The sequence below is a fragment of the Lolium perenne genome, chromosome 4 (assembly GCF_019359855.2).
Source record: "Lolium perenne isolate Kyuss_39 chromosome 4, Kyuss_2.0, whole genome shotgun sequence".
Lineage (NCBI taxonomy): Eukaryota > Viridiplantae > Streptophyta > Magnoliopsida > Poales > Poaceae > Lolium > Lolium perenne.
The window spans coordinates 335955543-335970707 of NC_067247.2; positions in this window are offsets into that span (position 1 = coordinate 335955543).

Consider the following 15165-nt stretch of genomic DNA (forward strand, 5'->3'; position numbering starts at 1 on the left):
CGCGAGGTTTACCCATGATGGAGAATTTGCGGTGAACAATATTAATCCAAGTGAACTTCCAAATAAAGCTATGCTCCCCGGCAAGAACGGCGCTTTAAAAATAGTCTTGATGACCCACAAGTATAGGGGATCGCAACAGTCTTCGAGGGAAGTAAAACCCAATTTATTGATTCGACACAAGGGGAGACAAAGAACACTTGGAAGCCTTAACAACGGAGTTGTCAATTCAGCTTGCACTGGAAACAGACTTGCTCGCAAGAGTTTATCAAGAGGTCAGCTTTATAGCGAAGCGTAGTGAAATAACAAAGCAGCAGAGTAACAGAGACAGCAGTAGTGATTATAGTAAACAGCAGGATTAAAATACTGTAGGCACGGGGACGGATGACGGGCGTTGCATGGATGAGAGAAACTCATGTAACAATCATAGCAGGGCATTTGCAGATAATAATAAAACGGTGTCCAAGTACAAAGCAATCAATAGGCATGTGTTCCATATATAGTCGTGCGTGCTCGCAATGAGAAACTTGCACAACATCTTTTGTCCTACCAGCCGGTGGCAGCCGGGCCTCAAGGGAAACTACTGGATATTAAGGTACTCCTTTTAATAAAGTACCGGAGCAAAGCATTAACACTCCGTGAACACATGTGATCCTCACATCGCTACCATTCCCTCCGGTTGTCCCGATTTCTGTCACTTCGGGGCCATCGGTTCCGGACAGCGACATGTGTATACAACTTATAGATAAGACCATAAACAATGATTATCTTCATGAAACAATAACATGTTCAGATCTGAGATCATGGCACTCGGGCCCTAGTGACAAGCATTAAGCATAACAAGTTGCAACAATATCATCAAAGTACCAATAACGGACACTAGGCACTATGCCCTAACAATCTTATGCTATTACATGACCAATCTCATCCAATCCCTACCATCCCCTTCGGCCTACAGCGGGGGAATTACTCACACATGGATGGGGGAAACATTGCTGGTTGATGGAGAGGCGTTGGCGGTGATGGCGGTGATGGCGGCGATGATCTCCTCCAATTCCCCGTCCCGGCGGAGTGCCAGAACAGAGACTTCTGGCTCCCGCGACGGAGTTTCGCGATGTGGCGGCGTTCTGGAGGGTTTCTGGCGACTTCTTCTTCTCTTCTGGTGTTTTTAGGTCGAGGCGAATAAGTAGTCCGAAAGAGGGCGTCGGAGGCCGGCCGAGGGAGCCACACCACAGGGCCGCGCGGGCCCCCCCTGGGCCGCGCCGCCCCATGGTGTGGGGCCCTCGGGCCTCCACTTCAATTGCCCTTTTCCTCCCCGTTAGTTTCCTGGGAAAATAGGGCCTTCTGCATAAATTCCGAGGTTTTTCCCGAAAGTTGGATTTCTGCACAAAAACGAGACACCAGAGCAGTTCTGCTGAAAACAGCGTTAGTCCGTGTTAGTTGCATCCAAAATACACAAATTAGAGGCAAAACAATAGCAAAAGTGTTCGGGAAAGTAGATACGTTTTGGACGTATCAGACCCCAACTCTTGTGCGCTTAGACCGGGCTTTTTGTAACGCGGGATGGGATTTGGTTTTCGAAAATCATGTCCTTCACGCCCTGTCGTCTTCTCTTTCGGACCATTGCCCCCTACTCCTCTCCAACCAAAGCGGCCCGAGGAAACCACCGATCTTCCGTTTTGAGTCCTTCTGGACCAAAATGCCTGGTTTTAAGGAGACGGTTCAACTTGCTTGGTCGGCACCTTCTACACACACTCAGCAGGCTCACAATATAAATCACAAGCTAAAGGCCACGGCGCTTGGGCTGAAATCTTGGAGTAAAAGCCTCTTCTCCGATTGCAAACTTCAGCTCCTTATGGCTTTGGATGTCATTCTGCAACTCGACATTGCGCAGGAATCTCGAGACCTCTCTCTTGAAGAAAGAAACCTTCGCGCTGACCTTAAAAGGCGGGTTAAAGGTCTTGCTGCCCTGGAACGGTCCCGTAAGCGCCAAGCTTCCAGAATCCGTTACCTTCGGGAGGGCGATGCCAACACAAAATTCTTCCATCTTCGGGTTAATGCTAGGAAGCGCAAAAACCACATCCTAAGGCTCAAACATAATGATGGTTGGGCTGCGACACATGAAGAAAAGGACAAGCTGATCTTCGATCATTTCTGCCAAGCCCTAGGTCGACCCCCTCCTCGCCAGCTGGACTTCAACTGGGAGGCCCTGAACCTCACCTCTCATTCCTTAGAAGACCTGGATCTCCCTTTCTCCGAGAATGAGATCAAGGAGACCATTCTTGAAATGCCTTCGGATAAGGCCCCGGGACCTGACGGCTTCTCTATGGCTTTCTTCCGCACATGTTGGGACATTATCAAAGACGATCTTATGGGGATCATCAACGTTTCAGTTTTGTAACGAAACTGGGAAACTCTCATTTGCAACTAGTTGCGCCCGCACCCCATTTTTTGTTATGACACTTCTAAGTTTCCAAAAAATGCAAACTAAAATTCTAGACATACATTGTGTTGTGTCTTGTGCATCTATGAAGTTTCATCGAAAAATATGTCAAAATGTGACCTGTGTAAAAAAGAGAAGACGTGCGTAAATAGTGTCACGTATTATTTACAGATCATTTGTTCTTTTTGTGTAGGCCACATTTTGACATATTTTTGGATGAAACTTGACAGATGCATAAGACACAACACAATGTATGTCTAGAATTTTAGTTTGCATTTTTTGGAAACTTGGAAGTGTCACAACAAAAATGGGGTGCGGGCGCAACTAGTTGCGGAATATCCCCTCTCAACGAAACTTTCGTTCTTCCGTACGTCGTGACATCGGTTGAGAGCGATAGATCTGGGCCGCTCGTTTTCCTTTGGATGGGCTGGATGAGGCCACGTTTGTTCCTCTTCTTCAACTAGTGCCAAAACTTGGTGACCAGATGACGGAAGAAAAACAAGTATAAGCATTGGTTCACCGTGTCGTGTAAGTATTGGCTGTGCATCCAAATTGAAATATAGAACGCCGTGTGGTGCATTTCTCGTCAGTTCGAGAAAGGGGAAAAAGGAAGTGATGTCGCGTGGTGTAATGATCCTTGACAAAAGAATGTCCCAATCGAAATCATGTGTGGCCTTCCTCTGAATAAATTGGCAGCTGGTGTGTGAAGGCAGAAGGCTCTAGTGCAGTAGATGTGTCTGCAGCCTGCTTATGGAGTACTCAGAAACACTACCTTGACTCATAACCTCCACAATCAACTGTCGCGGGACCGATGCCCGTACTACTGATAGTGTAGAGCGTGCATGGTGCTCAAGCTAGCAAACGCCGACCCTGATCAGCAAAGAGAGCAATGGCAAACGCTATGCCTACCTGGCGTCCAGGAATCAATAAGGCCTTGTTCGATAGCAGTGTATATACCGATTTTTCGGTGTAATTTCCTGGTCCAACTCAAAACACTCACCAACACGCGACGATCTGTTCGGCATATCAGTGCCGGATGGACCGTGTCCTGAGAGCTCTCTAGAAAACTTTTTTTTTTTGCGAAACACAGTACAATCAAAGACGCTCACACATACGCGCATACATTCACCCCTATGAACGCACACACGCACACCCTACCCCTATGAGCACCTCCAAGAGACTGCGTTGAAGAACTGATCCGGCGGGTCTTGAGATTGACGAAGTCACCACAGGCGCCTCGCTGTCGACGGGAACGTCGCCTCCCACTGAAGAATATTCCGCCTTTATGAGACACCAAAGTGTCAAATCTAGGACTTGAACTCTGGTGGGCTGGGGGTGCCACTGCCCTCCTAACCATCCAACCACAGGTTGGTTCTCACTCTCTAGAAAACTCAGTCATGCGATGTGCTCCATCCTCGTGTGTTGTTAAGTGTCTTCAGAAAAAAACACTAGGAAGGCATCCAAAAGAAGAAAAAGAGACCCCCCCTTCTCTCCCGGGCCACTCGCGCGAGCGGCTCTGGAGAAACCCCAACCCTAAAAAACAGCACCCCTCGATCTCGCCCGTCTGGCCGTTGCCGGCGCCGGCGCCGGCGGTGGCGGCCGCGCCGGCCGTCGAAGGCAGCGGGTGGGGGGTGGGCGCGCTCCGACGGGTTCCCTTCGCGCGGAGGGAGACGTCATCCGGGCGGCGCGGTTGGTGGTGTGCGACGGCGGCGGGAGCGTTTTCTGAGCTTCGTCGTCGCGCTGGGCTGCGGCGTCGAGCTGAGGGCTGGCGCCATGGCCGGCGGTCTTGGGCAGGGGCCTGGGCTGCGCGAGTCCGCCCCGTGACGGCGGAAGGCGCCTCCTCCCCCCCCCCCACTCCCGGCGAGGCTTGGGTGTGTGTCCTCCGTTTTCGGCAGGTGGCCGAGACTCCGGCTGCCCTGCTGCCTTGGCCTGCTGGTGGGGGGTGTCGCGGTTCAGCGATGTCTCGGCCGTGGCCATGGGATGGCGGCGGCGGGCCCAGATCTGGGCCGGCGGGCCTAGGTCTAGGCCGCTTCCTGGTGACCTTGGCGGGGGCCGGGTCATCTGGTCTCTCTCGGGTTTGCTCCGGCTCGTGAGTGCTTGGGATCTTTGGCTGGTGGGGTGGTGAGGCAATGGTACGGCGACGGCTCGCCGCCGCCGGTAGTTTGATCCTCTCCAGCCAGTCTGACAACCGCTGGGACGGTGTGTCTCGGAGCTGCTTGTCTGGTTTGGTCTCGTGGTTGGGCCTGCTGGGACACTGGCGTGCGCGATCATGTGTCCGCGAAAGCACCGCAAGGCTTCGGCCAATGCCGGCGATGACAACGTTTCTGGACGCCGTTTACCTCCTTGGAGGCATGGCCATGACACACTCACCCCGCCGCTGGTTGTTGTCCCCTGGGTATTATCAGCTGCAATACTGACTGGCGATTTCGCTGAGGTCCTCCGCGGAATCCCTCTCGTCGATGCCCTGCGTTAGGCTATGATCGGCTTCTTTTAAACGGTGTGCCTTCGGATAGCGCGGCCTCTCTCGAGCCTAGGGTGGCTGTCGGAGTCTGTGCCGTGGCACGTGGGACACCGGTACTCCTCATTAGCTGGTGGTTGTCCTGATGGCCAGCCCAAAGACTTAGGTCTTCCTTGGTGTGGGTGTTGAAGCAGCCGCGAAAGCGTTGCACGTCCCTGTGCCGACAACGGTGACGCTCGAGAGCGCCGCTCCCCTTCCTAGAGGCGTTGTCGTAAAGCTTCCCCCTTTGATCTATGGTGGCTCGTCTGCTCTCTAGCGCAGTCTGCTAGTCCCATGGTGTCAGTGGTCGTGTGTACCTCTTCAGTCGGGAGCAGTTTCGCGGAGTGGCGTCTCGGCGCTTGAAGTTTCGGCCTGAGCCGCCGGTGTTTAGCTAAAGTCTTGGGCGCCTATGTAGTTTGTGGAGTTTAGAGCCTGGCTCTGCTCCGCCTAGTCTTTTGTTGGTTAGGCTTTAGCTTTCACCACTTGTGCTTGTATTTTGAACTGGTATCCCCAGTTTTCTTTTTTTTTTCTTTTTTTGAGAAAAGTTTTCTTTTTCTTTTGTTGTGTTGCTGTCCCCGTTGTAACCTGTGTGGTTTTATATATAAAGCTGGGCCAATGGGCCTTCTATTTAAAAAACACTAGGAATAAGAGATCGGTTGTCCCCAAGCTTGGCACACTCGGTTCCCACATATGATCGCCTAAACTCGTTTCTAGTGGGTACGGATACAATTTACAAACTACGGTGCCGCTGCCACTTGTAGTAGAAAAACTACATAAAAACTATCACACTTCGAGTATGATTAATGGACTGATACACCTTTTTTGGTATTTTTATATCTCTAACAATCCTCGGACATAAATCTATAATATCTAAATAGGAGCAACCCACTAAGTTAAATTCTCTTAACATGCAAGCTATCCACCTCACCAAGCAACCTTAAACAATCATAGTCTGCCATCCTTAAAGAGCTCTAAGCTCCCAGGTTCCGGGCGTCTGTGGTTGCTCCACCGAGTCCGTCGTGTTCGTCCCCACCTACCAGCGTGTTAGTCATTTTCACCGCGTGAGATTTTTTTGTGTCGCTGCGTCCTCGTTCGGTGCGACGCAAGGTCGGTTTTCTTCTACGCAAGGTCTTCTGCGAATCTGCGCGCTGTATTCGGGGTGGCGTCCCTTCCCACGTCTCCTCCTCTTCTCCACCGGCTGCAGCAGCCACCCTCCACCAAGCCATCACCGCACCTCCAGCGCCCTCGCTTGACCCTCCGCCCCCATCTGGAACACAAGCAACCGGATGAGGACACCCTGCCATGGTGCTCTCTCTCTCTCCCAAACAAATTAGGCAGCGGTGGAGGCAAACCCTAGCACGGTCGGAGGCCGTCCGGCGAGATTGGGGTCGACGATGGTGGCCGCAGTTGGTGGATGGCGGCGGCCGCTGCCATGGTCTAGGGGAGGCGCTGGGTGAGGGTAGCGGCGGTTCGACGCTTCGTGCAGGCCGTCACTGTTGGGGCTTCAGTGTTCCATCCACAATGAAATTCTTGTACTCCCTCCGGTTCATATTAATTGACTCTAATATAGATGTATCTAGACACATTTTGTTCTAGATACATTCATATTGAAGTCAATTAATATGAATCGAAGGGAGTAGAAAAAGGTACGATCCAATCTATCCTGTCTAGGTCGCCACTTCATCCGCTTCTTAAGTGATGATGTCTTTAAGATCTTTGCCGCTCTCTGCTACCAAGCCATTGCTCACCGCTCTGTAAAAAAAAAGCCATTGCTCACTGTTGACTGTTGTGTCTTTCTACAACATAGGCAAACCCAGGTCTTTCTACAACATAGGCAAACCCAGACCCGACGCAAGAAGAGAAATTATGTGAGATGCATCAAACGCGAGCCATCAGAGGAAGGTCCGCGTGCCCAGTGCGAGATCGACCCATACTGAAATACATGTAGTATTCCTCCATGCACTATGCACCTTATTTCTTCAACATTATAATAACTATGCAATTACAGTGATTCCTCCATGCAATTACATGTTGTACAAATTTTAACTTGACAAAGTGTCACATATAATGGATTGGGGTTTCCTCCGAATATTACTATAAGTTATGTGACATTCAACTACGCCTCTTGTACCTACATACAAGCAGCTATGTCAATGCTCTTAAGTTAGAGTTTCTTAAGAGAAACCGACTTTGAGCTCTGAAGACAAACTTCTGAATCAGAGTTTATTCAGGCTGTTGTAAATTTTCTTCGTTGATTGTAATGATGTTCTTCATTATTGCATATCTAAATTCTCAAGGCTTGTAAGTGATTTTCAGGTGTGCAGCTTCTACCAGAATACAAGTAGCTATGTGCATGCTCCTAATTCACCTGGCTGTTAGAGAAACTGAAATTTAGCTTTGACAACAGAAGGCAAATCTTCTAAATGAGAAACAATTCAGGTTATCAATATCTACATGGATAAAAATTATGGCTATTTGTTTATCTCATGGATTGTTGAACTATGATCATTATTAGGGCAGTGTCATGCTTATCTTTTTTACATTTTTGGGGAAAAGCCGAAAAGGAGCAGGAATTAATATTAGTATTTCAAATACCTACTGCACTAATCTATGTTAATAAATATTATATTTCATATAGATTTTATATCATCGAACAATGGGTCCAAATTCTATTTGATACAGTTGCCTTCATGGAATTTTGTTATTAGTATGCTGTACCATTACATTACACACTTGATTTTCCATATCAGATACCGATAGTTTCATTTGCTGACATACACTCAAGTAAGGATCCAAAATTTATGCTAACAGCTAAAGGATACCACCCTATCTCTTTGGGTGTAATCACGCCGCTCTATCTGTCCACCTTTCTGGCTGAAAATTGGTTCAGCGCTTCCCCAATCAAATTGTACGCTCCCTCGCCTCCATGGTGCAGCTGCATAGGGTTTTGGGGCAACCGTTCATTCTTGCTGGACTTCCCTTGCTTCAGCTTCTCAATGAATCGCCGACTATGGCCAGGTTGAAGTTCTGAAGCCACAATCAAATCTTCCTCTCCTTGATTTCCTTTTCCCATGTCTTGGTTTTTTGTCTGAGTTATGCAAATTCTTTTAACTTGCTTCAGGAAGGTGATTTCCGCAAATAGGATGTCCAACGTCTGGTGTCTTCAGGCGCGGAGACGAGTGTCATGGCGTCATGTGTCAGATGAGGAAGGTGCTCGAGAATTTTAAACGATTGTCTTAATTTTCCATGAATTATCATAGCTTCATGATGGATTACAATTAGCAAAAATAATCTGCTAATTTCATATTTAGCTTAACAGTACCGTTGGTTGCAAAATAATAATTATGGTGGTTTTACATAGCCTAGGTGCAAGCCTTCTATGTGCTAGGAATTACATCAGCTAGCAATAGGCAAGATGTTCTAGCGATCTTACCAATATTAGAACTTCATATCAGATGCATATAACCAAGTTAATCGAAAAATTGGTTGTCATGCATTCTTGATTGTTGAATGTGAACAAACAAACCAACTTTTGGTTGGCAAAAGGTTGAAGACATGGCTTGGTATGTTTTCAACTTTGCACTTCTTGGTTTAAGTTACCAAGGTGACAATACTTACTATAAGTAATTTCAGTTTAGTGGTGAAAATAATCTGAAGCCTAGCGTGAAAAAGTGTATTGCATCTACTGACATTTGAGTGTATGTATTATGGATGAAGCCAGATTAATCGAAGTTTTCTAGAGTGTCTATATATTGCATCTACTGGCATTTGAGTGTATGTATTATGGATGAAGCCAGATTAATCGAAGTTTTCCAGAGTGTGTATATTTTATTTTCCAGATTTCAAACTAATATATTTGATATATCTGCATATAATTATGATGTACTATTTTTTTAAAAATCATCATTTACAACTTTATTATTCTAATATATATTTCCTGCAATTATTTCTTTGTGGCCTTGTTTTCACTTTCCCAGTTACTCTACTAATTGTGAGATCTCATTAATTGTAGCTATGACGCTAATTGGAATCCCTGGAGGTACTAAGTCGCCCTTCTAAATAGTCTAGCTATAAAGTTTAGGGCCTGAAAGGGAAGGAATGGTTTTGAACTGTCAGCTTTATCTTGGCTCTACTATGCTTAACTAAATGGCTCAGATTCTTGTGATTATTTGTCCTTACACAAGCCCCTGTTTCCATTTCAGTGAGGTCGCAACCAAATTATTATTTGAATATCTAAATGTTCTGTATGCCATTGTTTGTTAAAGAAAAAGATACCTTTAGGCATTACTAGCATGGCATAGAAGAACAGTAAAAAACGGATCTTCAACATTAGTCATGCTCGTGTATTTTTCGTATGTGTAACCTGATGATTTCCTGTGTTTTGGTTCTGCTACATAGACCAGAGGATATACTATTCCACTACACATGCTTCTCTGAAATTAACGGACAAATTGCACAGATTTTTGTACCCAGCAATGGTTCCCTTTTCTCAAAATAATAATAATGGTCAAGGAGAAGCTAATTCACAGTAGTGAAGGACATGTTCTTTTTCTGAAAACCACAACATGTGTGGTCTTTATTTCAGGTCCATACATATGCCTCCTTAAACCTAACAATGCCATGACTCCATTTTATCCCTTGCTCAGAAATGTTTGAGGTTAGTCTATGAAGAGCATTCGTTAGTTTTCAAATATTTTACCTGATTCTTGTTCTGTGCCTGCATAAACAACTATGCACAAGCATGCTTCTCTCTATTACTTTATCTGGTCTCTAACACTTGGCAAATTTACGCTTCTAATAATATTCATTGTATGTTTATAGGTACAAGTGTACAACTACATGCATAGTGCCTATTGTAGTTCTTGATTGATAGACAGTGCAATATGAATATGGTGTTGCTGCTAAACGGATGGTAAAATGGACAAGCCTGCTGAATCCATAAACATTTTTTTTCTTAAAGACTGATGTTTATGTATAGAGGCGCATGCAACAAACTAGGATCAGTGGCTAATGCGAGAAATGGGAGAGCACGCACTTCCTAGATTTTCACTTTATTCTTCTGACACTGGTAGAAAAACAGGCTTCCGGTGAGCTCCATAAGTCGCGAAGCTGTAGGAACCGCGACTAATGAGACCTTTAGTCGCGGTTCGGGAGGCGAACCGCGACCAAAGGCCTGGGCCCAGGGCGCTCGGTGGCCAGCCGGTGCACGTGGGGGGCTTTAGTCGCGGTTGGCCAGGCCAACCGCGACTAAAGGTGCCCGAAGGCCTTTAGTCGCGGTTGGCCAGGCCAACCGGGACTAAAGCCCCCCCCTATATATACCCATCCAGCAGCCAACACTTAGCCATTTGGAGCCATTCTCTTCACAAACTTCACAAGTGGGTGTTAGGTTTGCTTTTGGTTCCTCTTATGCACATAAGGTGTTTGATGAAATGCCCCAAGAGCATGAAACAAACATGATATGAAGTGTTGGAGCCACACTTGAGCTTTCTCATTTATTTTTTCCTCCTCGATCGCGGTTAGCAACTTGAACCTTTGATGTGTCGTTGATAAAATATGCATGTGTGTGTAGTTCATTGTTTAATTTATATTGTTTGTAGCTAGTTAGTTTAACAAATGCATGATGGTTAATTATATATTTTATATTATAATAATGCAGATGAATCGATAATGGATGTACGGTAACCGACTCTCCGGCGAGTTCAGTACGGGTTTGAAAGATTTCCTCGTAGTGGCTAATGCGAACAAGCAGGGGGGTTTTGTTATCTGTCCATGTGTTAACTGTAAGAATCAGAAGGGTTACTCTTCCTCAAGAGATGTTCACATGCACCTGCTTCGGCACGGTTTCATGCCAAGCTATAATTGTTGGACCAAGCATGGAGAAAGAGGGGTTATAATGGAAGAAGATGAAGAAGGGGATGATTTCATCGATGAAAGCTATCTTGCTCATTTCGGTGATACTTTCATGGAGGATGCTGAAGGTGAAGGGGAAGGTGAAGGGGAAGGTGAAGAAGAGGCACGTGATGATCCCGTTGATGATCTTGGTCGGACCATTGCTGATGCACGAAGACGCTGCGAAACTGAAAAAGAGAGGGAGAATTTGGATCGCATGTTAGAGGATCACAGGAAGGCGCTGTACCCCGGATGCGATGATGGTCTAAAAAAGCTGGGCTGCACACTGGATTTGCTGAAATGGAAGGCACAGGCAGGTGTAGCTGACTCGGCATTTGAAAACTTGCTGAAAATGTTGAAGAATATGTTTCCAAAGAATAACGAGTTGCCTGCCACTACGTACGAAGCAAAGAAGGTTGTCTGCCCCCTCTAGGTTTAGAGGTTCTCGAAGATACATGCATGCATCAACGATCGCATCCTCTACAGCGGTGAATACGAGAATTTGAATGAATGCCGGTATGCACCGCATTGCATTATAAGATCAGAGGCGATGACCCTGGTGACGATGTTGAGGGCCGTAAAACCCAGGAAGAGGGTTCCCGCCAAGGTGATGTGGTATGCTCCTATAATACCACGGTTGAAACGTCTGTTCAGGAACAAAGAGCATGCCAAGTTGTTGCGATGGCACAAAGAGGACCGTAAGTCGGATGGGGAGTTGAGACACCCCGCAGATGGAACGCAATGGAGAAAGATCGACAGAGAGTTCAAAGATTTTGCAGCTGACGCAAGGAACATAAGATTTGGTCTAAGTACGGATGGCATGAATCCTTTTGGCGAGCAGAGCTCCAGCCATAGTACCTGGCCCGTGACTCTATGCATCTACAACCTTCCTCCTTGGTTGTGCATGAAGCGGAAGTTCATTATGATGCCAGTGCTCATCCAAGGTCCGAAGCAACCCGGCAACGACATCGATGTGTACCTAAGGCCATTAGTTGATGAACTTTTATAGCTATGGGGCAGACCTGGTGTCCGTGTGTGGGATGAGCACAAAGAAAAGGAATTTGACCTACGAGCGTTGCTTTTCGTAACCATCAACGATTGGCCTGCTCTTAGTAACCTTTCGGGACTGTCAAATAAGGGATACAATGCATGCACGCACTGCTTACATGAGACTGAAAGTGTACATTTGCCAAATTGTAAGAAGAACGTGTACCTTGGACATCGTCGATTTCTTCCGAAAGGTCATCCAGTAAGAAAGAAAGGCAAGCATTACAACGGCAAGGCAGATCACCGGCCGAAGCTGCGAACACACCGGTGCCGAGGTATTTGATATGGTCAAGGATTTGAAAGTCATCTTTGGAAAGGGTCTGACGGACAATCGGTTCCGAAGGGAGCCGACGGCACGTAGCCATGTGGAAGAAGAAATCTATATTCGGGAGCTAGAATATTGGAAAGTCCTAGAAGTCCGCTCTGCAATCGACGTGATGCACGTTACGAAGAATATTTGCGTGAACATCCTAAGCTTCTTGGGCGTGTATGGGAAGTCAAATGATACAAAGGAAGCACGGCAGGACCAGCAAAGTTTGAAAGACCCTGATGACCGGCATGCGGAACGGTTTCAAGGTCATGCCAGCTACGCTCTGACCAAAGAAGAGAAGGTCATCTTTTTTGAATGCCTGAGCAGTATGAAGGTCCCGTCAGGATTCTCGTCCAATATAAAGGGAATAATAAACATGGCGGAGAAAAAGTTCCAAAACCTGAAGTCTCACGACTGCCACGTGATTATGACGCAATTGATTCCGATTGCTTTGAGGGGCTCCTGCCGGAAAATGTTCGAGTAGCCATTGTGAAGCTATGTGCATTCCTCAATGCAATCTCTCGAAGGTAATCAATCCAGAAGTTCTACCACGGTTCTGTAACGATGTGATCCAATGTCTTGTCGCTTCGAGTTGGTGTTCCCGCCATCCTTCTTCAATATTATGACGCACCTCCTGGTTCACCTAGTCGATGAGATTTCCATTCTCGGTCCTGTATTTCTACACAATATGTTCCCCTTCGAGAGGTTCATGGGAATATTAAAGAAATATGTTCGTAACCGTGCTAGGCCAGAAGGAAGCATCGCCAAGGGCTATGGAAATGAGGAGGTAATTGAGTTTTGTGTTGACTTTGTTCCTGACCTTAAGCCGATTGGTCTTCCTCAATCGCGGCACGAGGGGAGACTAAGTGGAAAAGGCACTGTCGGAAGGAAATCAACGATATGTATGGATGGCCATTCTCTCGATCGAAGCACACCACACGCTTCCGACCAATTCCAGCTTGGTGGCTCCGTACTTTGAGAAACACAAGAATATTTTACGCTCGGACAACCCTGGGAAGCCTGAATCCTGGATTAGGAAGGCCCACATGGAGACTTTCGGCAGTTGGTTGAGAAAACATTTAATGAGTGACGATCATGTTGTAGATCAGCTGTACATGTTGGCCAAGACACCATCTTCGACTATAACGACTTTCCAAGGGTACGAGATAAATGGGAATACATTTTACACGATCGCCCAAGATAAAAAGAGCACCAACCAAAACAGTGGTGTCCGCTTTGATGCAGCAACCGAGAATGGGCAAAAGGTCACATATTATGGTTACATAGAGGAGATATGGGAACTTGACTATGGACCCTCCTTTAGGGTCCCTTTGTTCCGGTGCAAATGGTTCAAGCTAACAGGAGGTGGGGTAAAGGTGGACCAGCAATACGGAATGACAATGGTGGATTTCAACAATCTTGGTTACCTTGACGAACCATTCGTCCTAGCGAAAGATGTCGCTCAGGTTTTCTATGTGAAGGACATGAGTAGCAAACCGAGGAAACGGAAAGATAAGAAAACGATCGCACATCATGCGATGATCCAAAGCGCCACATTGTTCTTTCAGGGAAAAGAAACATCGTGGGAGTGGAGGACAAGACAGACATGTCAGAAGATTATAATATGTTTGCTGAAATTCCGCCCTTCAAAGTGAACACCGACCCAAGCATTAAGTTAAATGATGAGGATGCTCCATGGATACGGCACAATCGTAAGCAAGCAGGGACACAAGGGAAGAAATGATGTGTAATAATTTATTGTACCAAACTTTGTTGAATGAATCATGTGAATTATATTACCCGTGATGTGTTTGGTGTCCATTTTCGAATGATTCAATTGACTCGAGATAGCACTGATGATACATGAAATTTGGAGTGACTAAGTCATACTCCTGCATACATGAAATTTGGAGTGACTAAGTCATACTCCTGCATACAGGAAATTTGGAGTGACTAAGTCATACTCCTGCATACATGAAATTTGGAGTGATTTAGTCATAGTCCTGCCTAGGCGTATAATATGCATACTTGTAGTCTTCATAGCCGCCGCCGTTGTACTGGTAGTCGTCGCCTTCTAAGTTGCCGGCGTCGTCGTCGCTGCTGTCGTCGCTGTCGTCGGGCGGCGCTCGTGGCTCGAACTGAGGGTAGCGCAGGCGGGGGATATCGCCGGCCGTGATGTAGTCCATGACGCTCTGCAGAGTCCGGCCGTACCACCATAGCCGACGGCCGGCCTCGTGGAAGTTTCCAGGAGGCAGACCGTCCTCCTCATACCTGGCGAGCGCCCTCTCACGCCGATTGATGAAGAAAGCGTCCCAAGTATGCTGGTTATCGGGATGCCAGCGGGGATTCATCCGCTGCTCCGGCGTGAGGTCGAAGGTAGTAGTGGTTCGTGATGGCCGCCCGGCGCGCAGTACCCTGAGGGATGGGAGGGACCGGCACGCCGCCGGCGCTTAGGCTCCAGCCGGCGGGGACGCGGTAGCCCGGTGGGCAAGGGTAGTTCGAGGCGCAAAGCTCCTCCACCTGCTGGTAGGTTAGAGTGGGTGCGGTGGAAGCCATGAGAGAGTGATGAGAGATTGTAGAGATGTGATAATGCTGGCCAAGCCGGGCTACATATATGTAGTGACAAATGGCGGGAAAATGGGAGCGGGAAGACAGGAGGCGGGAAGAAAGTGGCGGGAAGAAAGAGGCGGGAAGAAATTGGCGGGAAGAAATTGGCGGGAAGAAAGAGGCGGGAAGACAGGGAAGAAATGGCGGGAAGAGGGGGTCGGCGGAAAGAGAGGGTCGGTGGAAAGACAGAGGCGGGAAGAGGGGTCGGCGGAAAGACGAGGCGGGAAGAGGGGGCCAACGAGAAAACGAGAGGCGGGGAAGAAATTTTGAATTGAATTAGTTTTATTTTTATGAATTTTTTGATAATTTGTATTTTTAAAATTTTGAATTGAATTAGTTTTATTTTTCTGAATTTTTTGATATATTATTTGTATT